General features: G+C 42.9%; 1 protein-coding gene across 8 annotated transcripts in view; it reads right to left on the bottom strand.

The window, feature by feature from the left end:
- The window catches only part of lpp (LIM domain containing preferred translocation partner in lipoma), a 101,794-nt gene extending 76,972 nt beyond the window's left edge, over positions 1-24,822 (bottom strand). The window contains exons 1-2 of one of the 8 annotated variants that reach the window (XM_023797935.2): positions 24,727-24,822; positions 22,831-22,892 (exon numbers count right to left, since the gene is read on the bottom strand). The gene's annotated coding sequence lies outside the window, so the exon portion shown is untranslated. The other 7 variants (XM_072704492.1, XM_072704494.1, XM_072704495.1 and 4 more) reach the window with 7 other exon arrangements.

Raw genomic sequence — 24,822 nt, 5'->3', positions numbered from 1 at the left:
CAGCAAGAGAACGACGTTTAATACGACGAATCTATGCACTCGACGAAACATCATAAGGGAGAATACAGAGAAATCGCGAAGCACAGTCAGACGAAGTATGTCTACTGTATGCGTAGCCTGTGTATATTTAAATATTTGTTGAAAGATCAGATCGGAATTTGCAGATGTAAACATGAAATAGATCGGAACCGGGTACCAAGAAAGTGGATCAGAGTATAATATATAATAATTCAATTACAATAACTGACCTAACACCAGTAGCTAAAGCAGTTGTCACAGCTCAAACTTGTTTTTAGTATTTTACTAATATGTTATTTATTCTCTTCAAGGGTACAGGCCCCAGTAGGGCCAGGAGCCAGCAGCGACTTGCTAAGGAGTGCAGCTGTCACAGCTGTGCATTGCAGGTGTCATTATCCCAGGAGGCCACAAGGCAGGGCAGAGAGGTCCCCGAGTCAGTGGCGGCGGCTCAGTGACGCCTCATCGTCACCGCTGTGCCTCCGTAAGAGGATTTCCCTGCTCTCGCAGACGGTGCCTTTATCTCGCTCGGGTGGTAATCTGCAGCTTTTGCCCCCCACACCGGCAGGGCTAAACAGCTGCTCAACTTGTTAAGGATCCCGTAAACATAAGCGGGGGGGGGAGGACAGGGCAATGCCCAAAACTGCTTCTAAATGTGCACAGGTTTATTTTATTCCCACAGGTTTATTTTATTTAAACCCACAGCAGGCCCCACGTCACACTCAGATCACACTCAGCATCCTCCCCACCAACACGCGCCATTTTTGGGTGAACAGATACTGACTATTGGTCCGGCTTTCCTAATGGCAGGTGGAGACAGACGCTGATTTACAGTTCATGGATCCACGCGGCCGCGCCAACATTTCTTATGCAAGTTTGTTCCAACGCTGAAGGTAGCAGTGGACAAGGTGGGGGGTAAACTATGATTCATTAGCCCACTATCAAGGTCAAAGGCCAGGAAGGACGCACTACAGGGTTAGGGAAAGTACATGTTTAAGCAGGCCAGTTTCCAACATGAAATAAAACAGTGAGGCTTCAGAACCGTTCCACGATCCTTCTGCTTTCCACATTTAGCATCTTCTGAGCATATGAAACTGTTTCATCGAAAGTAAAAGGTTTCGAGAATAGGGGACGAGGGGGTTTTAAACTATGTGACACATATTGACATCAATCAATCGTCATTATGGTTTATTTAACACGGGGCCTTAAGTGAATGAAAAAGTGCTTGAACCGACAGCGAGCCCCGAGCGCCGAATTGCTTGGTGCCCCGCCCCTTCCCACGAACAGCCAATGAATGAAGGGAGCAGCAATCGAGCAGGGGCTGTAGACAAATAAAACTTGAGTTAAATAAAACTGCATTGACTTTGGGAGTTTGCTGAGGAGCGTCATTAGTGGGTGTCCACACTCCAAAGGCATGTTGCTGAACTGGAGTCGGTCTTCTGGAAGACCAAGGGTCACTCGCTAGTAAACTGGAAAACATTAACGGGGGTTAAAACCTGGGGGGGGGTTATAAAACAGGATAGACCAACTAATGCAGGCCAACTTCCCAAACGCCCACTTAACCCGCATCACCTCATCTGCAATCAGCTTAAAAGATATTTATACCCCTTTAACTCCATTAAAGGCTTAATTAGCTTGGCAGCTGAAATTGTTAAGAAGCGCTCCGCATTATTCTGTCTAGGTGGGGGGGGGGGGGGGTTCAGCGGATTCTCACCTGGACTGAGATTCCACGTTGAGAACAAGAAGAGCTCGCTACCCTCAGGAATTCAGATATTTAAAATTACATTTTTATGGGAAGAGTGCAGGGAAATTAAATTTTGAATCATGTGGTTATCATCATTAAACTTAATCTTATGTTGGTAAATAAGATTATTTGTGAACCCTCAGGGGGAGAAAAAAAATCTCCATAGAGTCAGATTAAAGCACATTTTCTCCCACATTCACATCATCTCATGGGGGCTTCTCATAATGATAAATAATAAATAAAACACAATATTTATCACTGCCACCCCTCCCATTTCTTTCTGTGTCACCTGACTTGAGAATGGCATTCTGGACCGTCTTCTGATCTGCCCGTCTCTCTGATCATTGAGTATTTGCCACATTGTTACCTACAGTCTGCCTCCACAGCTGAAGGCATTCTTCACCTTCAAAAAGCTTTAATAAATAATGCAGCATGTCAACAGTTATGGTGCACTAGCAGCTGCTCAGCTCCAAGACGGTGGCTTAGGTAAGAAAACACCTCACGTTTGGCTGGGTCATTTGCTAAAAAAGAATCGTGATCAAGCGCACAGGCACAGACTTCAGATTTGAACCCACAACCTTCCTGTAGCTTCCTGTAGCTGCCCACATCAGATTAGACACTGATGCTCGCCTACCAAGCCAAAACTGGTCCAGCACCCTCCTACCCAAAAGAACTTCTCTCACCCCATACTGCAACATTCTCTCTCCGATCGTCCAGCACCGCATGACTGGTCCCACCATCTCTCAAGGCACAAGGAAGTCATGCACCTAGACTCTTCTCTGCTTTGGTATCTAAGTGGTGGAATGAACTTTCCCCTAGATGACCGAACGGCTGAGTCATTGGGTGCCTTCAAACGGCAACGAAAAACCTACTTCTTTTGGAAGTACTTGGATGAGCACTTCCAGGATTATACTCATTATTATATATATATTAAAAATATATATTTGCCAAGAGAGTTTTTTTTTTTTTAGAGTGATAGTATTCTTAGCCAGGTTCTATGGAACCAGGATCAGAATGTATCCACCGATGACATTTCTAAGCACTTATGTAAGTTGCTCTGGCTAAGGGTGTCTGCCAAATGCAGTAAATATAAATGTAAGTCAATGTCCTTGACTTTAAACACAGGGCTACCTGTTGCATGCCACTGGACAGTTATTTCAAGTTAGGGCTGGAAAAATGTATCCAATTTTTTTTCAGTGACAATTTTAGCATCCAACAATCATCAAAACAAAATAATTGTGATAAAACGATTGTTGTGCCACATTTCATTCCACAATGATGCTCCCATTTTTTCTTGTCCAGCCCCTTTTTATTTGTTTCTCAGCTGAATTATATTTAGAGTTCAAGGAAATCCACTGTTAAAAAGAATTTAAAAAAGGTTCAATAAATGCATACTTCCACAGCCAATGAATAATCATGTTAAATAATCATCTAAATATTGACCAAAATCATGATTATGATTTTTGCCATAATCGAGCAGCCCTACTTCAAGTTTACTCTAAAGCAGTGTTTCCCAACACAGTACTCAGGGTCCCACAGGCAGTCGATGTTTTTGCTTCTTCCCAGCTCACTGCCAGACAGTCCACATTTTTGCCCCCGAGAGCAAATACATGGACTGTCTGCGGGTCCCCAAGGACCAGATTGGGAAACTGCTTTCAAGAATGAATTCAGACACTGGAAGGGTAGATGCAGCACTTCCTGGATCCAAACAGCAAAACTGCAGTAGACTTTGAACGCATGGGAGCTGGAAAGCATGAGATTGTGCTGATCTCAAAATAAAAACTCACTCGAACCAACCAAACAGCAGTCAGGAAGGCAGGATCAGCTGCAGGCCAGTGTGGTGGGGGTCAAAGGGTGCTTTTGAGGAACAAGGAAAGTCACTTGACAGGCTCACTCCAGCTTCCCGTAGCCGGCAACCCACCTGCCGACATGTCCACCCCTCACTGACGAGAAGAGGGGCAGCCTTTGGCCAGATGTCTATCGCCTGCTTCTTGGAACAAGAGATCGGGGGCAGTGTGTGTCTCAACGGGTTAAGCCTCTGGGCCTGTAATCAGAAGGTTGCTGGGTCGAGCACCAGCCCTCGCAGAAAGGACACCTCTCTGCTGAGCCCTTAAACCCCACCCCACCCCCAAAGAAACACCCCAGGAGTGCCTGGCTTGACCCTGCGCTCAGACTCCAAGATTCAATCTCAACTCTATGACCCTGCTCACGCCTGGAATTAACATGCGTCCCGGCTGATCCTCTCAACAAGTGGATGCCACTAAATACAGGTGTGAACGCACCCAAAACGGGTTGAAGACACATCGAGATTCAATCGCTCTAACAACATTGGCAACATTCTTAGAGCAGTGTGAACGCAAACGTGTCCCAGGCCACACTGAAGGAATGCCTACTCAGCTGATGTCCTCATTTGAGCAGAGCAGCGAACTGTATTTGACATATGATTTATGCCAGAACGTATGTCAGTCCAAAGTGAGCCGTTGGGCACTAAACGCGTCTTTTTTTTTTTTTTTTTTACACCACCAAAAAATAAGTTTGAATCTACTGGGAAGTTTGTTTAACATCGGACTGTCGCAACCCATTCACATGGAAACGTCAGCGTGCAATATTAATGTTCTGTGCAAATTTGGGAAAAATAAATTGTGTAAGAAGTGATTTATTAAAGATGTTTTGAAATTTGCACAGATCATATATTTCATGCGCACTTTGGTGAAGCTTCCTTATTTATGGCAAAGCTGCTGCAAGCCTTATTAATACTGGTGAAATGTACCGGTAAAAATTACATGAATGCAATATTAAAGCGTTCAATAGCCTAGATAATGGATATGTTAATAGAAACATATAATAATAGTGTAATTGTTTATATAGTTTTATATTGGGCTGTCCAGCGGCTTGAACTCCATCCCTGACTACTTCACTTAACTTGCTCCAAGTCAGACATAATTCAGCATCAAACAGAACAATGAACCTCTTTTGTTGAAGTTTTCACAAATTTTGAGCTTCACAGGTTATCATTAAAAGCCGAACATTACCATACGGCAACAAAATGCATCACAGACTGAACCCTTTGCCCTTTAATAGAAAAGTATTCAAAGACCTTTTTAACACGTACATTTGTATCGTGTTGATGCAGTATAAAAATGCATGCCTACAACAGGAAAAGTTGAACTTCATTGCGAAATATAGTTTGAATTATTGAAATCATATTTGCAGTATGTGAAATATTACAATAATGACTGTCAAATGAAAACTACAACATTATGAAATGCAATTTAAAGATTATACGTAGAAGATAAATGTTATTAAGAAATAATACCCTTTATGGGATTATTTAAAAATAAAGGGACACATTAATTATTGAAATATTCTTTCATAGATATATTTATTTCATTTTGAGTATATAGCGTTCATTACAAACATCTTAGGTGGTTTGTTTACCCTGGAATGCGCCTATCCCCCCCATAGCTTATGATTTCTTCTTCTCCTTCTTTGCAGATTCTGCATACGGAAGCGATTAGGTGCTTGTTTAAATAAGTTGCAGGAAAGTGAGATCTGATTACAATCAGTCGAGACGCATGTGGCGATACAGGTGTGAACGGACCTATTCACCGCTATCCACTTGTGATTGGATCACCCAGGATGCATGTTAATACCAGGTGTGAACAGGGCCAAGATAGGATGTACAAAAAGAAGCATTCCGATGTATCTATACTTGTGCAAATAGCAAATGAAGGATAATTTCATTTCAAGTGCTCTGAGCCCCTGAGATCGCAAGGAGAAGACGACCAAACGACAAGTGAGGAGAATCACTGCTAGGCTGCACAATAAAGCATCCAGTCTTCATTAGAAAACCAAAGGTTGCTCAGTTAACAGTCCCACAGTAACAGAAAATATCTGTCAACTAGGTGGAATTATACATCAATACCTCGAAGTCATTCAGAAGTATTTCCAGAATAAGACAATGACTCACTTGGAAATTACATTTCAATAGAACATGAAAAACTGCTATATACAGGGGTTGGACAATGAAACTGAAACAGCTGGTTTTAGACTATAATAATTTATTTGTATGGTGTAGGGCCTCATTTTGCAGCCAATACAGCATCAACTCATCTTGGGAATGACAGGTACAGGCCCAGCACAACGGCCAGAGGGATTCTGAGCCATTCCTCTTGCAGATCAGTGGGCAGGTCGCTACATGATACTGGTGGTGGAAACCATTTCCTGACTCGCTCCTCCAAAACACTACACAGTAGCTCAATAATATTCAGATCTGGTGACTGTGCAGGCCATGGGAGATGTTCAACTTTCACGTCCATCAAACCAGTCACCAGTCTTACTGCGCATATTGGTGCATTATCATCCTGATACATGGCATCACCTTCAGAGTACAATGTTTGAACCACTGGGTGAACATGGTCCTCCAGAATGGTTCAGTAGGCCACCGCTGTGACATGCCCATCGAGAACAAATAGTGGGCCAAGCAAATGTCATGATATCGCAGGCCAAACCATCACTGATCTACACGCATGTTGCATTCTGGGTCTGTAACAGTCCAGGTGCTGCGCCTCTTTGGGGCTTCTCCACACTGTAACTCTCCCACATGTGCAAAAGACAGTTAAGATGGACTCAGAGAACAATACATATTTCACATTGTTCACAGCCCAGGATTTGTGCTGCTGGCACCATTGAAACTGAAGTTTGGCATTGGCATGAGTGACCAGAGGTTTGGCTATAGCAGCCCAACCATATATATAGACCCTCCAGAACCCCAGGTGGAAACATCAAGAGTCAAGATGCTTTTTGTGCTTTTTGGATACAATCCAGGTTAGTACCCGAACATTCCTATCGGACAGCTTCCTCTTGCATCCACAGTTACTCCTGATGGATGTGGTCCATCCACCGTGGTGATATGCTGACATTAGCCTGGATACCGCAGCTCTCAATACACCACAAAGACTTGCCACTCTGGTCACAGATGCACCAGTGAGACATGCATCAACAATTTGTCCTCTGTTCAGCTCTGGTATGTCTCCCATTATGTTGTGTGGATTGCAGTATTTTATGTAAAGCTGTGCTATTGCTTTGTTCATTTAACCTTCACTTCACACTCCGCTCTTATTGATGCAATGCGCAGTCAGTGAAGATTGGCCACCAGGACGCGCACATATAAGCGTGAAACTTCAAACACTTGGCCAGTGTTTCAGTTCCATTGTCCAACCCCTTTTGTATGTATTTATTTTATGATATATCATATACACACACACACACACACACACACACACACACACACACACCGAAATCACCCATTTTTTATATATAATATATATTTTTTTGTATGTATTTATTATATCTCTCACACACACAAAGATCTGGAATCGAGAGACCATAGCAAAAATTTTACTTTCACTCATTTCTCAATTTATAGGTATGCTTCTGTGTAAACTATGCATTTTTATGTAAACTGCAGTCTGGCTCTTCTCCGTTTCTCATTAATGAAGGGCTTCTTCCTTGCTTTATGGGACTTCTGTCCTGCTTCTTGGAGCCTGTAAAGAACTGTCATAGCGGAGCACCTCACACCACTTCACGTTTCCCACTCTTTCTGAAGGTCACTTGATGTCATCCTCCGATTCATGAGGCACTGTTGGATAAGCTGACAGTCATCTCTGGCATTAGAAAGTCGCTTCCGCCCTCTACCTGGCTAGCTGTTGGTCATGCCAGTATCTCCCGCATCAAATTGTTTTTCTGTGCTGCAGCCTTAGATATTATGAGCCTGGAAGCAGCCTGCCGCTCAGTGTAGCCTTCAGCCAGCAGGACCAGGATTAAACCAGGATTTAACAATTCGCATTTTCTCCCCAGATGTGTGTATGTAAAGCACCTTAATGATAAAGCATATGAATGACAATCAGAAAGATGTCATAACCGCCAACCAGCACCCCATACACACACCACAATAAAGTACTAAATGGTGAATCGCCTTTGTTTGGGAAAAACAAACAAACAAACCAAGAGAGAGTGATTTCTAGTTGGCTATCAACTAGCACAGGTGTTAATAGCAAGACTACAAACAATAAGTGCTGGAATAACATTATACCAGTAGGAAAACGAGGCCTGGTATAATTACTGCCTACAATTAACAAAGAATGGAGAGGCTGGCAGGGAGAGCACTTACTTAGCATGTGTTTATGCAAATTCTAGATCAACTGTAACAGTGTGAAAAAGCCAGCATTAATCTCAGGATACTTTCAGCTCTGGGGCATCGAGGCAAATTCCTTGTAGCACCATTAATTTAATTTAGATGCTTAGTGAGCATTTTTATCCAAAGAGAAATACACATCTTGTAAATTTGTACTTTACCCGATTTATACAGCTGGATATTTCTGCTGAAGAGGTGCAAGCTGTGTACCTCAGGGGTACAGCTCCAGGGGCCCCACCTGGGACTAAGACTTGAACCAGAAACGTTTTGGTCACAATGATTCTCAATACTAGGCCACCTGCTTTTCCAGGTAGGCGTCCTGACAGGACTGCATAAAAACATTCTTGCTCATTGACCCAAAACTCAAAAATCAATCCAAAAAACTTTTCAATAAAGATTTTTGATTCATTGCCCTAAATAGAGATCTTTCTTTTTTTTAATTAACCCCTACGTCCTGACTGACATCTAAATTCCCTCTATTAAAAGAACTAGACAGATATGATGTTAGGTCAGACGTGATATCAATTTTAAGACACCAATCCTTATTGCCATGGAGACCGTAGGCATTCTAATCTGACAAGACTGATAGCAGTAATTTTGAACTAATGAACTAATATCTGCTCATGAAACTCCTGTACAGCTTGTTCTGCCTAAGAACTCTGCGATTATCTTGGTATTTTATCTCACAGCTGCAGCTCACACTCGATCATAAATTGATTCCTGCAATCTGTGCAATCCGCAAATGCCGCTTCCACAAAGCGGTCATAATACACCGATTAAGTCCGAAAACCTCACTCCATCAGCCCACTCAATGAATCAATTCAATCAGTTTAATCCAATTAAATATAGAGGAAATTTGGACAGTTATGTAATTGCCAGCATGGTGCTTCACTCACTTGGTAACTGGGAATAATGGGGGGGAAAAAATCATTATTGCTTCTGTAACCTTTTAACCTTAGCAGACGACTAAAGTCCAAGCACTTGGGAGCATGGGTCGTATTACATAACACAGAGTCCATGTAGAACATCTGACTCAGTTTACATAAAGGTAAATTGGGCCAGTTAATTCCCCTCTCTTACCGCCAAGCCCCAAAGATAGTACAAGACAAAACCTGACAGACCTACAGTCCAGACACTCGATCAGCGTTCACTGGTATGACAAGCCTATTGAGCCAAGGGCCAAACAAGAGGGTGTTGATCTGCCAAACACACCAGCAGGCATAGACAGCACCTGGCAGGATACCAGAAATGTGCACAATGGATGACAAACAGCTTAGGGAGGAAACCGAGAACGCAGGGAGCCGGTCTGATCTGGCGGAGACAAGAGGCCGCGCTTGGTTCAGGACCGCAAATTTCAAAACGAGGAACGGTGCAGGCCAAAGATGAACTTCAGTTCTAGTCCAAAACCCACCTTAATATTCAGTCTCAGTAGAAATGATACAATTCAAAAACAGACTGCATGAGGGTTTATACTCCAAACAAAAATAAGAACTTTCTCTGCAGCTTAACTCTGCAGCAACGGTGTTTTTTATTTCCAATTATTTCTGGTGTGAAGAATTCACAGTCTAAAAATAGGATAAAACGGCAACAACACCTAATGAATTACTGATAATACCAATTTTTATTTCTAAAGCACAGAATGCAATATACATAATGTCATTAGGTGGCTATGTATCACTTGGAATGCAAGACACGTACTGATGACTCCAATTGAAGTAAATGAGAAGCATTTGAACTAAATGAAAAGGCCATGCCATAAAAACTCCATATTTTCTATTTTCATTTGGGAACATTGCACTATTACACACGTTTGGGCTGAGGGGTACAGACCGGGCGGAAAGAGGATTCTGACCGACACGTTCATTCAATTCTGCATCACGCTGCTACGTTACCAAGCAACAAAAACAAAAGTTTAACCATCTCAGTTTAGTCAAGAGCAGCTACTAATCGAAATTGTTAAAAATACAGAATTGTGTAAATCAAGTTTTAAATCAGCACCCTAACTATATGGGAAAAGGATTCAGTGTTGTACCTAGTTTATTAACCATCACACCCCCAGATGGCCTAAAAATGCAAGCTATTTCAAGGCAGCTCCCCTTGGGCCTTGAAGGATCTTAAAAGATACCCCCTTGTGTATTTAAATAAGCATTATTAGTATTTCATCAACACAAGCGATTCTGCAACCTATTTCTATAAAGGCTTAAAATTAGATCACTACACACTCAGGTACGGTGAGAGTCTAAGTCAATCCCGTCCTCTAGGGGACAGAATAGTAGCAGAGGACTCTGTTCTCTGCCGTTTGTATTTAATGTTTGAATTAACATGTAATTACAAAACAAACTGCTTTGAGGGGAAAAAGATGCCAAAACAGTTCTTAATAGCCTCTTCGGGCAAAGAGCGGCATCTTACATCAGGCAGCCGATTCTGGCGGAGAAATGCGTGTCTGGGTCCCGCGACTTGTCAGGCAGCTCATGGCATTTCACAAAGACAAAAGCGAGGTTTGAAAGCAAGAGATGCGCTCACAGCTTAAGGACGGTTTACCCAAAAGGTCGGAAAAGTGGGATGATCTTCTGGAGCAGAATCTACCATCCCTTCAACGCACATGAAGTTCAGGTGGGATGGAGACACTGACAGGCATTTGCGTGAAGCTGTTTCTAATGATATTAAAGGCCCCCTGACAGGTCATTTCCATAATGAGCACCGAAGGCCGAAAGGAGACGTCCTGGCCTTTTTGGCAAACACCAGAGCAACGTCATGTTTTCCTCCAGCTTCGGGAAAAATGGGAACCAAAACATTTTTAAATGAAAATAATTAATGTCTCTTGATGCTAAGCTACAGGTGACTTAATAGTAATTAAACTGTTTATGTCGGCAGTTTTAAAATTCTCCTTCTGAGAAATCGCTTGCATTATTGGCTTTTTGTAAAGAGGTCTCATGTTCCAGCCGTGTCATTCCCAGGGGTCCGGTTTCTAACGTAACGAGGTGTAAAATGGGAGCCCTGCGAGAGCCTCACATGGGGTCCTCAGCATACAGATCCTTATAGTCCACTCTGGGACTGTGCCGAAATGACCCAAAATGCACCTTTTTTTTTTTTTTTTTTTTAATCTGGGTATTTTATTGGGCTGGGGGGGGGGGGGGGGGGGTGCGGAGAAATCCAGCTGCAACAGTGGGAGGAGAGCTTTATCTTTACATCCACTCTCCTAGCTGACCCTTTGATATAAAGCGACTGGTAGCCGTTATCCGTTTATACGGCTGGATGCTTTAATGAAGCCAGAGAGGCCAGCCCCTCCCTGGGACTGCAAAGTGCCGGTCATGTGGCCACATCCTAAACCACTACGCTATCGCGGGTGCCGTCATCAATCTCTGCAAAAGCGCTCCTGCAGGAGCTGCTCTCGCAGAGCCCCATTGTGTTGAGGGAGACCAAAGGGATTTAAACACACATAAAATTAAATAACCTCATACCCGTTAAATAAACCTCAGCTTTTTTTTCCCAAGCCGTTGGATTTGTAGAAAGGCCTATTGGGCTGCTGTTTATTACATGAACTGGAGAAGGTTGGCTATTGCTGGTGAGAACATGGTGTGTGTGTGTGTGTGTGTGTGTGTGTGTGTGTGTGTGTGTGTGTGTGTGTTACCCACCAGGACCGATCCCCACCTGGCAGCGCTCTCCTCCACGTCGCATTAGATCCCCTTTAAAGCGACATCACGTCAGATTAGACAGAGTGTTGAATTACCTACGGTAACATTATCACCTTTAGGGAGCCCCGAGCAAGGTTTTCTCCACTAATCACAGAAGCCCCCGGGTTCCACAGACACACCGTCAATCGATTTCATGAAAACAAACAGGAGCCGGGCCTCTAAATCCCTGGGGGCAGCACCATAAAATAAAAAAATAATAAAATAAAAAGGTTATTTCGCCTAAACGGGATTAAGCGTCAGGAGTACTTTGCAATACGGCGGTCACACTTCAGACTTTATTTCGACACATCAGGCTCCTCTGGTTACTGTGAGTTATTAACGTTTTTTTTTTTTTTTTTTTTTTTTATATAACAGAGACTCAAGTTTCCCTTCCCAGCTGAAAAGAATTCCCAATATGTCAGGAATTTGGGCCACGGTGGCAGGCCAGTGGCTCCTTCTCCCGTATATGGAATTAACCACGGCTCGAGCGGCCGGACCCGGCCCCTTCCTGTTTATACATCCGCACTGCACCCACCACACTGGTCTCACAGAGACAGATAGAAAATGACAAAAATGACACGCGGCACCGTGCCAGTCACCCTCTGTGCTAAACGCTGACTAAAGACTCACTGGCCATTTATAAAGTCCATGCAAACAAACATCTGGAACGAAAAAGCAAATTTGCAGAGACAGACTGAACTCGGAATGCATCAAACATGAAGTAACCAATGCAGTATGAGAAGCTTCAGCAGTAACACCAAATTGGGGGAAGCGTGATTCAGATCACTACCACTGATACTCACATATAACCGCATACACCTCTTCATATCATAAGCAGTTATGACAAACTCTCATTAGCTTTCAAAGGTCTCAAACTCAGCAGAATCTGTTGGGGAAAAGTTTGGCACCGGGACAAACACCTTTGCAAACAAACGGATTAAATCCATGCACTTATGTGGCATGATGAACTACCAAGTTTGCGGGGATGGGAAAACAAACCTGACTAGGAGAAACTTGCAGAGTGTGTGTTGCTTTTGCTGATTGAATACAGTCTCCCGCTGGACTGAGGATTTCAACAAAAGCCGACATCTCTGAGGCAGTGGGAATGAAAGCCAAGAGACTTTTTCTAGGGAGCATGGTCATGTTTGAGCCCTTCACGCATTTCACAATATAACTGGCAGCAGGCAGTCGATCAGCTGCAGAACTGGAGGCCGCAGACTGCAAGTCCCTCATGGACTGTAACAGTGCTGTGAAACTCCGGCCCTTACCAGGCAAGACTACACAAAGGGATTGTACCTGGCTGTCAAAATAACAATGACACATTCAGAACCTCTGAACTGCGCTACTCTCCCACAGCCAAACTCTCAAACATCTTGAACATGTCCCTCAACCACAGCCCATGAATCTCACTCCACTTCCACACAACAAACCATTTTAGCACCATAAAAAAATAAATCCATATCATGGACATTAAGCAGCTTATCCCTCATATAACCACTAAATTGGCATCATGTAAGCCATTACTCCTTCAATAGCTTCTCCTCTGCCTTAATACCTTTCCTGTATTAATCACCATGGTGACACTATAAATGAATGGCTCATTAATCGCCATGGCAAAGCTACAAAACCTGCAACTCATTAATCGCCATGGTAATGCCACAAACACTCAACCTACATTCATCCAACTTAGTTGAGCGTCACACACTTCCGAGTATTGGTCAAAAGTGACCATACAGGCAGTGTCGGGGAAACTCAACTAGACCAAAGTCAAGTCACTGGGAAAGAACAGCCAACGCAGTCAGGCATTCTTGAATGTGCCTTGGAATCCTTACAACTGGGGACCTACTTTTGACAAAAGACATTTTCACCTAGGTAAATCCCTGTCTGTGCTCGGTTTATTTTTAAATCTAATACATACTCCTCGGACCAGCAAATCAAACCAACAAATTAACCTTCATCAAAGACAGAACACAGAATGAAAACCAAACAGTGGAACAGGGATCCCTATCTGGCATCAGTAATTCGCTTAAGCAGAGTCAAGAGCTGTGACTGCACATCCAATTTGGCTTTGATAAAAAGCTCCTGCTAACTGTGTACTTGTCGCGAATGGACATCGCATAAGCTCGACCACACTGATTATACTTAGGACACGCCCAGCTCACAGGAAACTCCTCCCCTGCAAACATCCCTGTCCAATCACAGTTAAAAGGAACTGCAGAGCAGACTTACTGAGTCACACCCATGCGACATGGGCACACTGGCAGTGCACAGGCTCTCCACTGCCGGCTCCGTAGCCACACGTTGCTTTAATGCACCCCCACCCACGCATGACGGTTCACAGGCCAGTACCTTCGAACGCTCAGTGTGGTTTGCAAACAATGACAAAAGGCATGGCTGTGCATGGGATCAAAGTTCAAAACATGCAAGCAAGGCACAAACCCAGCTCTCCCACGTTAACATTTTGCTTTGCAAATAAGGGACCGCTGCGCTATTTCTGGACATGGCCTTTGCTGCTTGTACTGCAAATGCATGCAATGAGCTGCATATTCACATTAATGTAAGAACAAGCCGAGGAGGGAGAATTAAACACATAAACACTGTTTTATGTCTTCGCAAAAAAAAAAAAAAAACTACCTTTGGCTTGACATACATTAGTATCACTCTATAAAATCACCGAATGGGAGGCAGTTCATGACACGGTTGCTGAAATCCAACGTGCATGAATAACTTTAGAGTTAACAACCTAAAAGGAAGTACTAATGTTTGCAAATCGTCTATTAAATTTTCCCCACTTTCATAATTTGGTCTGGCACATTAAGCACATGCAAGTCTATGCCAACACGTCCCACCAAACACTTACCCAGAGTTAAAAATAACTGGTTAAATTATCTGGATAAAGCAAAAAGCTGCTTTGTGTTGATTTGGGTGCATCTGTGGTAGACAGCAGGCATAGAAGGCAGAGGTCTTCTCTTAAGGGTACATCCTGCCTGCCAGGCATGTATCTGGGTCAGTGGGTAAACTTACTCAGTTTAATTCCTGGACTGCACAGTATACCGGGCCGCGAACTACAGTCCCACACAATGGAACCATCCATACCCCAAAACCTACTGAAAGCTGCCAAAACCGGCCTCAGGCTAGGAGTCTGGAATTTGCCCCTTCTAAAATCTAACATCTATATGTTCCTTCGAGCTCGCATCCTTTCACGAGTCCACAAGAACAACAACAACTTCTTCATACCTAAGGCCTAAGACAGAACATGAATCGCATAATGCAACAGCATCTTCTGGCCTAAAACCTAAGTCAGAACATGAATCCCATAATGCAACAGCATCTTCTGGCCTAAAACCTAAGTCAGAACATGAATCCCATAATGCAACAGCATCTTCTGGCCTAAAACCTAAGTCAGAACATGAATCCCATAATGCAACAGCATCTTCTTGCCTAAAACCTAAGTCAGAACATGAATCCCATAATGCAACAGCATCTTCTGGCCTAAAACCTAAGTCAGAACATGAATCCCATAATGCAACAGCATCTTCTGGCCTAAAACCTAAATCAGAACATGAATCCCATAATGCAACAGCATCTTCTTGCCTAAGGCTTAAGACAGAACATGAATCCCATAATGCAACAGCATCTTCTGGCCTAAGGCCTAAGACAGAACATGAATCCCATAATGCAACAGCATCTTCTTGCCTAAAACCTAAGTCAGAACATGAATCCCATAATGCAACAGCATCTTCTGGCCTAAGGCTTAAGACAGAACATGAATCCCATAATGCAACAGCATCTTCTGGCCTAAGGCCTAAGACAGAACATGAATCCCATAATGCAACAGCATCTTCTTGCCTAAAACCTAAGTCAGAACATGAATCCCATAATGCAACAGCATCTTCTGGCCTAAAACCTAAGTCAGAACATGAATCCCATAATGCAACAGCATCTTCTGGCCTAAAACCTAAATCAGAACATGAATCCCATAATGCAACAGCATCTTCTTGCCTAAGGCTTAAGACAGAACATGAATCCCATAATGCAACAGCATCTTCTGGCCTAAGGCCTAAGACAGAACATGAATCCCATAATGCAACAGCATCTTCTGGCCTAAGGCCTAAGTCAGAACAGGAATCCCATAATGCAACAGTATCTTCTGGCCTAAGGCCGAAGTCAGAACAGGAATCCCATAATTCCCCCTACCCCATTAACCTTTAGTCTTTCTTTCACACCTCCCAGAACAAAGGAGTTTTACAGTACCAAAGAACCAGAGTGAACACATGCACAAATGTATCTACATACATACACACACTCAACACACAATCATTTATTATTATTATTATTATTATTATTATTATACACAATTTGACAATGCTAATCATCCTATCATATAATCAAAAGTTGGTATTTAGAAATATTTATTAAAATGATTATTTCCTTTTGAGAAAATGGTGGGGGTGGGAGGTGTTTGGGCACCGTAGACACAAAAGAAAGAACACAAATCCCTAATCATTTTCTGAAGTACATAATCTGCTCCTTTTTATTCATCATTGGTGGGTAATGAGGATCCACCCTTCAGTGATGACAGGTTCTCCAGGAGAGACATCAGTGAGTTAAGCTTTTTGGTTCCTGGGACTGCAGATAAACATTGACTTCATGTAACAATGACCGAAATGATGATAAACATGGACATGGAATATTCTACATGGAATATCATAAGCTTGGATTTTTAAAGTAAAAAACATTGAACTTTGAAAAATGCAGTGTTTACCATGTGATCCAGGGTATAGCCCTGCTTTTACTCTAACCATGACCAGGTTAAGTGGTTTGAAGATTGATGGAAATTGCTATACTTTCCACTGTTTCTTTAAAATTTGATTCATTGTATACATTGCTGGGCATTATACATTTACCAATTTTTTTCATAGATTTTTGTTCCCTGTGCTGCCAGGAATGGGCTCCTGGTCTCACAACCCTGAGAATAATAAGTGGAAGATGAATGGGTAATTTTTACGATGTTAGCCATCAGTTATAAACATATTTGCTTCACGATGAACACATATCATAATGCTGGGCATTTTGTGCCCCAAGAAAAGACAAAGACAAGACAAACATCAATAGAGCACAAAATGAAACTGAACTGCCACAACTAGTGTTTTGAATTTCAGGCACAGTCTTTCTGGATGAGTTAGGTCCACACCGAATATGCTTCCTTATAAAATATCACGGCACCGGATCTGGATGCGGGAACTAATTAAGGATGATGACTGAGGCACAATGGCCAGCAGCGAGTCTGGAGGCCCGCGACGTATCTGCCCACTAAGCAAACGGTAATTAGATTATCGCGCCACGCTCCGCTAACACGTGGCGTACCACTCACAGCCACCCCAAATCCCTTTACCGCAGTCCCTGTCCTAGCCGCGATCCCACGTTAATCCAGAAAGAACATTTTATGGAGGGCCGGTAAACACTCCATCTGAAGCGTGGGCCAAAAGAGGCTCTGGGATTACAGCGGACACTAGCGTCTTCCAAAGAGCGACTCCGCACCCACCACAGCGTCCTTCCACAATTAAAAAAAAGAATCAATTTTAATAGTATATTATTCTATTAAGGCTGCAGTCAAGTATTTGTACCATAAACAGACAACTGGCTAGTTACAGCATATATTTGCTCGATTGTTTTCTTCAGTTCATAATAACAATGGGAAACCGCTTGTGTTAGGTAAAGCACCCAAAGAAATCACACGTGTGACACACACACACACACACAGACACGTCCGGCATTACAAAGGCCACCATTAAGTGGGACACAGAAGATGCAAAAATGTGTAAAGACTTGTGTGAGGCTGGCGATTCGAGTCACTGCCGCCAACACCGGTGTACAGACCAGGTATACAGGCCACAGAACCCCATCCATCACATAAGATGTGAATCAGAATTCTTACATGGGCTGCAAGGACAGAATTACTTCAGCAAGAAAATAACAAGCAGCAGAATAATACCTACTAGGAGGTTCTCACGTGCAGAGAACTACAACTGGATTCCGGGAAATTTAGTGCAGGTTCTTACGCGATCAAGTTATCGGGCAGCACGAGGGGACGGAGGTAGTCCTGGATCGTAAAATGTTGTATGAGGAACCACAGTTGACTGCAGGCAGCTGCACTTTAGCCAAATTTCTCGGAAGAATTTTCTTCATATGCATATTACAGGCTTTACGACGTTCCTCTCTAATGCCTCTGCAATTCTCGTAGATTTCCCGCCAATCTCATGATGGTACAAATCACCTGGAACCTCCACATGTCCACATGTTCTGCCAGCTTTTCTAGGCCAACTGCAGTGCAATGAATGAGTCAGTAGGCCCCAGTGCTGGGTGAAGAGGGTCACTAGCGGCGGGGGGGACGGGGGGGGGGGGGTGGGGGTTGGGGTGAGGGCACCGGTTGCCAGAGATGCTTCTGGATGTGACAGTGGGTTCACAGATTCGCACATGCTCATGTGAAAGCTGACACTCTGAGGACAGCACTTGAAGCAGACGCCTTCCACCATGTCTGACATTCTTCCTAGTCCGCAGGTGCAGAGGCCCAGCTCTATTACTATAGGTAACACTCACAACAGCTTTACTAATGCTGAAGAACGAACACTGATATTGCTTATTATGCAGATTTCTACAAAAGCGGATCTGTAAAATAACCTGATATATGCAAAGCTTCGAGGTAAATGTCTATACAGCAAGCCAAACCTAATTGCCTAATACACATCTCCACCTCAACTGGTTCATACAACAATGAAAAGTATTTATACTTAACGTTTGATGAACTGTTCACAATACAGTACAAGAAGCAGAAGGCTTAGGGTACATCTATATCATAAAAGTATATAAATAGGCATAAAATACTTAGCAAAGCATATGGACTGCTTAGATACAGACTTGCTTGTAAAATACTACTATACTAGATCCATTGTTACGTGCAAGGTAACACCCACAGCAAAGGCACGCAGAAGGACACGTGTTAACAAACAGCACTCAGCATACGGTGCTATAAAACTGATCCGGTGGCAAATGAGCTGGCTGCGAGCCTGGCTGAGTCTCAGCCCCGATTCGCTCCCAGTTCTGCTTTTTTCGGCCTTGCAGCCAACGAGAAAGCTCCATCTTCACACGCAGCGGACATTTAAAGCTCTGCTTGCTAAAACCGCTTACAGTCATTCAGTTCAACCTCATGTATATGACTAAAGTGTCGTTATCATCTAAATGATTAAATGCCATCCAGATTAACAGTTCAATGGAAGGTAATTAAAAAAATAAATAAATATCCCCCTCCTGTACTCATGCTCACAATGAATAAGTATAGAAGGCCTTGCCTGCCTATCCCCACCACTGTCATTGGCCACATCGGCGAGATGTAAATCAATGCACAAGTGGAAATGCTCTCACCGAAGACCCTGCCCCCTCCCAAACACCCATTAAACAACGTTTACTGAAATTATCATTTAAGGCCTGTATCCTTACACAGCATATTACACAGGGCTTAAACAAAACATAAATATCTGCAGCTTCACTCAGAGAGATAGTAAAACGCATGGCAGGTCAACCGAGGTGCGAACAGAAACCTGGGAGCTGGTGCACAGGAGAGCATGGAGGTACCTCCAGCAGACCCCAGACACAGGTAGTTAAGGAGGGAACACGACGCTTACCTGCAGACGCTCCTCTGGCCGGTTCCCCTGCACCACTGGGAGCATACCCAGGACCACCCTCTCAAAACCCGGTCGCTTCGCACTTCTGTGTGACTCACCTCCCCACACCAGCCCACTTCAACTAGCTGAGAGAGGTAAACATTTCCAAATATGGAGAAATATGAGCAGATTGGGGCAAAAATCAGCGTTAATACTTCTTTTTTTCTCCCACCCTATTTTGTTAAAGCATACTTTTACATGTGTGCTTGCCAGTGCTACACTCCAGCCAAATATGTCTGTGGCACTTAACAGGGAAGTACAAACCAAATAGCACGACTATTCAGCTGAATTATATATGGCATCCTGATAGTTAAAAAGGCCAACACCCATACGCTGCTGTCTCTCTGTTCTTTCCACCACAACTCAGCAAATTTAAGCTACTACGCAAGAAACCACCCTCTCGTTCCCCCAAAAATTAGTCAGTGGACATAAACATACCCAAAAACTCATGAGGTCCTAGGAAAATACCCAACTCAAACACTTATAGACAGGCAATATTATAAAATTTTGCCTTGTGGGATTGGTGGGTGCGTTTCAGCACCGAGTCCCTGCCCTCCAAATTCATATCCTCAAATACTGCAAGAAATCGCTAGGAAAATATGCACCACCAACATTTTCTAGTGATACAGGCAACAGCTTTAAGCATCATTTTCAACTGTCAAGCTCTTCTGAATTTATTTTGCATAGTATTCCTTTAAATAGCAAAAACCATGAGGAAAAGTTGTCCTATACATTTTTCTTGCCCCTACAATGAATGGAGACTCAACAGCTGTAGACGAATAACAAAGTTCTATACAGCAGAGTGTCAAAGCTAAAATGGACGCTGAGAGGCCTAATTTTTACTTTTGACAAAGGACTCAATCTTTTCACATGCGATGAACAAAGCAGAGTGGAGAACCGTGAAGCCATTTGCAGGGTATATGTACATGTTTTCTATTTACAGACAAGAACAGGAAGTAGTTTGTCCTTTACGATGTAAATGTAACAACAGATCTATTGCATCGTGTGATGCTGAATTCAGTTCTGAGATGAAACACAAAGAAGTGCATTGAAATAACAGTACTGCTAAGAAAGCTTGTTTACAGAAGTTGTGCTTCAACAATCTTTATACTCCAACAAAACATCAAAATGAGAAGCACTGCCTTGGGGAATAAGAACAGTTGTGGACAAAGGCTGACACACTTCAATCAGATCAGATGTAGGCCCTTCTTAAGGTGCAAAGGAAGGTGACTTGGACCATAATTATGAGACCGTAGAGAAGGTCTCACAGAGTCACAACTACCCACTTTTAGTTACCTTAATAAACGTAATTAAAAAACGACCCAGAAATCACCAATGTCCACCAGGGAGTTCAGAAGCTGAGGGCTCAATCTACCCAAATCCCGAAACTTTACCCCGGCAAGCTTCTCTCTCCTAAGCCCAAGCGCGGAGAGACTGAATCCATGCGATCCCTGTGGGACCTTTAGCAAGACTACACTAGCAAGTCAACACTGACCTTCCTGCTCAGAGAGACTTCCACGCCGAAAATGATGTCAAGTTAAATGAAGCCGCTATTCTCAGTGGAGGTTAGCTGCGAAGCGGGTTGAATTTCATCATACGGCTGGGTCCAACAGCACTGGGATCGAATAACAATAACCACAGAATAGCTGTAACCTGGTTAGCACACCCACCACACTCTGCCAGCGGAGGGGAGATAAAACAAAGCCCAATGCTTTTAAGAAACTGGGATAAACTCCTTCTGCTTGTTTACCTGGGAGGGGAAGCTGGGGGGGGGGGGGGGGGGCTTTAAAAACCAAGCTATAGAATTGAAAGGAATGCTTCAGATGGGGGGGAGAAGAGAGGTATAACAAGGGCTGCCATTTTATCAAGATTTGAGCTCCATGCTCAGACATGCATATGGAGGCATTTTCAATACTGACAAAACCATACCCGTTAATCGTGACTTCTGTCACCACTGTGCACAATAAGCACACACCACAAAGCCATATCACAGATTAGCCCTTTAAATGTTGCAATTTACAGGCACTTTTACACTGAAGTTCCAGAACCCGGGCCGCGGTTTACAAGTCCCTTGGGGGAACTGGGACTCGTGTAGCTCCTCGCAACTTTCATGTGTCGTTTTCACACCACACAACAGGAACTGGGACCTTTATGCTACATAAGCACGAGAGATGCAAAAAGTTAAACTTCACACATAATTTCATGCGAAACTACACCATCACGCCAAAACAGTGGAAGATAACTCATTAGCTCGATATTTGTTAATTATTGGATGGATCAATCGCGATCGACACAGCCTTTTATTTATATTTTACTTATACAACCCACGACATGTTCATGATTATTATTAAATCTGTCCAGCAGATCGATCTTCCGTTTTCCACAGAATAAAGAATGATGTAATGTTATCCTGCTAATACGTGCTGACACTGGGGATATTAGACAAAAGTATATTGGTTAGCAATCGAATTTTCGAATGCAGAAATATGGAGATGCAAGCAAAAAATGTATTCATTGATGCATTAAATGTAATTGGGGTACAAAAATAATTCCATCTGCTCAATTTTTACTCCACCACATCTCTTTTTCTGCACTTCCATGTAAGCGCCAGTGCTTGTGGTTAACCAATCATCAAGCTATCACTGTAAGCGCCTTCTCACTAGTTCATAGTCGAACAAAAAGTAACTAGTCTAGAGTAGGCACTAAAAAACAGTTCTGGAACTGCCATCGAGGAACTGGTCAGGCCGAGATCCTGTGGTGTGAACACAACGAAAATCCCAGGGTCCAGAAAAAGGTTCTGGTTCCAGAAAAGAGCTCCAGTGGCGTGAAAGCATCTCATGTCTCATCAGAGAACTATTTAAAGAGATAACACACATTTCTCCACGTAATATTAGCCCGAATATTCACGTACTGAATTCTTAAATGAAGCATTTGTGGAGAGTTCAACGCTGGCCAGGAAATGCGCAAGACTTCAGATCAGGACACACAGATACACAGACAGGAAAAGAGGACACCCACTAATAGCGAGTCTCTCTACATTCAAAATTCATTTCTAAAGCTGACACTTCATTTATCCATTTATAGAGCTGGATATTTGACGTCAAATATCTACCAGGTGATACAAAAACAGGGTCCCTCTCCCCCAACATCAACAGCCTCCACAAGATGAGTCCATTACTGCTGCTGCTTCCTGCCCCCACACATTTACTGATCATCCCCTTCTTAAAATAAACCCATGGTTATACACAGATCTTGTTGTACAGTAATTACTGGCTTGATTAACAAAACTGGCAGCTGCTGACTAGAATTATTGTCAAGGGTGCAGAACTTAAAATTTTTAGAAAAATAATCCTTCACAACTACATTTACCATGTACTCAAGCAAATAATCGCACCGGAAAGCATCCATACTACCTATATAGCCTGAGGATCAAGCAGTGTGAATCTGAAATCTCTATATTTCTATCTCTAGCTTACATACCTCTTCTACTTCCAAAGTGGATTCTGCTTACAGTCCCGAGGACAGGTCACACGCAGGTTGCTCTAAAGGAGAGAGAAAAAAACATTTCTTAAAAGCTAGATGTGCATGTATCTGTTATAAGGACCATTTACGAAATATATACTTCAGCTGTATCACGATGGGTGTGTCATTAGAATTGAGCAAACCTAGAAACTGCTACAGTAAGATTGTTGTTGTTTTTTTTTTTTTTTTTTTTTTTTTACAAAAGCTATTTTTCACAAAAAGTGATCAAAGCCCATAATCCACACAGGCCGGGGCGGGGGCAAGTTTCATCCCATAAAGAGAGCTTTCATACCAGAGAGCTCCAGATGTTCTGCAATTTTACAAAATAGCACCTCAATCCAGTTCTGTTGGAAATAAAGTTTGATTTTAAAGTCAGATATGTGTAGTATCACCTAAAAGCTAATAATCATGTCACTTAAAATGAAAAGGGTGCATAGTTTAATATTTGAAATATATTCTGACTGAGGAAAAACTGAGATACATTTTGAATTGAATTCGCTGCTTTGCCTTCAGGAAATGACAGCGCTTCAAAATAACCATGAATAAAATGTTGACCAGAGAAAGATATTCTCATTTCACTTAAAATGAAACCTACCCTTCATGTAACCAAACACGAATGAGTGACTGTAATGGGGAAATTTAAATAGTTTTTTTTTTACTTTAGAAAGTTCCACGCGGAAGCCTGTTAGGTCCACGTCTAAAAACAAATACAAACCGAATAGCAAATACAGGCAAAAGGTTAAACGACGGTCAGCTTTCTAAGCATTGACGTTAAAAGGATAAAGCTAATTTAGCGCAGCAACAGTATCGGTGAGTTGTCATCAAAGACACGCTGCTGCAAAATTAACCAAGCCACACACAAAAAAATGCGGATGGTACAGACTACTACGTTCGTGACGTTATAACTAAATAAGAAATATCCCGTGATATTTTTTAGAAAAGGCGATAGCCACCAAAAACTGAGAAAGATCTTCACATTATCAGCGTGGAAGGGCTGGCGGCTCACTTCCGGCTCGAGCTGAATGGCCTCGCGCTGGGGGAAGCGCACAAAGTGCCATGAAGAAAAATTACAGCTACAACGCAACGCCGGACAGGCAGATCGTGCAAAGACCGACCCTGGCAGTCGCAATCTGAGCATAAAAGAAACGTTATGCGATCGCAAAGTTAAAACAGTTTCTCTATAATCGCCCGAGAGTAATGCCAAAGCCACGGTACCCCCTTCCCGTACGCTGCCCACGCCCTCCGTCTCTATACCAGGCTGTAGTAAAACTAAATCACCTTGGCAAAAGGCGATATTTGACGTTCCGTCGTATTAACCGGGCTGCAGTGCACGTCGGAACGGGCCCACGTAATCATCCGGTTCTTGTAATAATACTCCGGCGTTTTGCGATAGCCCCCGTTTTTCTTACCTCGCTTTCTAAGAATCAATGAGTTTCAAATCCCACAAAAAGTGAAACAACTTTTTTTCCCCAAATCTGGGAGCTGTAGGCAGTGACGTCACGGGTCTAAATTCCAGCCGACAGAGACACCCTGAGCGCCAGTACAAAAAATTGCCCATGTAAGGCAGTGCACATGCAATTGCCTCACTTCGTCATATCGGGTATATTATTGTTGTGCAAATAGCCGTGGAGTTAGGACTAAATCATGCCTCACGCCGCCAGTTACAGTTGCATAGCGGGGAAGTTAATTTTTAATAGGAGACACCTATCGCGCCCTCGATGGAATTCTACACTGACAAACAAAACGAAGAACGATTGCTCCTTTTCAGTAATCGGGCAACTTTTCAAACCGAATTTTAGGACATGAACTACTATATTTCACCGATATAAATCGACGGTGGCCGGTAGTTGTTACCAATATAAGTGTCCCTGTTCTCTGGATCTCCCTCAATGTTGCTGCAGCAAATGTAGATACTTAAGGTACAAGCTGTATTTTAGTTGACCACGTATT

This window comes from Paramormyrops kingsleyae, chromosome 21, assembly GCF_048594095.1.
Source record: "Paramormyrops kingsleyae isolate MSU_618 chromosome 21, PKINGS_0.4, whole genome shotgun sequence".
Lineage (NCBI taxonomy): Eukaryota > Metazoa > Chordata > Actinopteri > Osteoglossiformes > Mormyridae > Paramormyrops > Paramormyrops kingsleyae.
The sequence above is the reverse complement of the archived record's forward strand: the minus strand, read 5'-3'. Positions and strand labels throughout refer to the sequence as shown.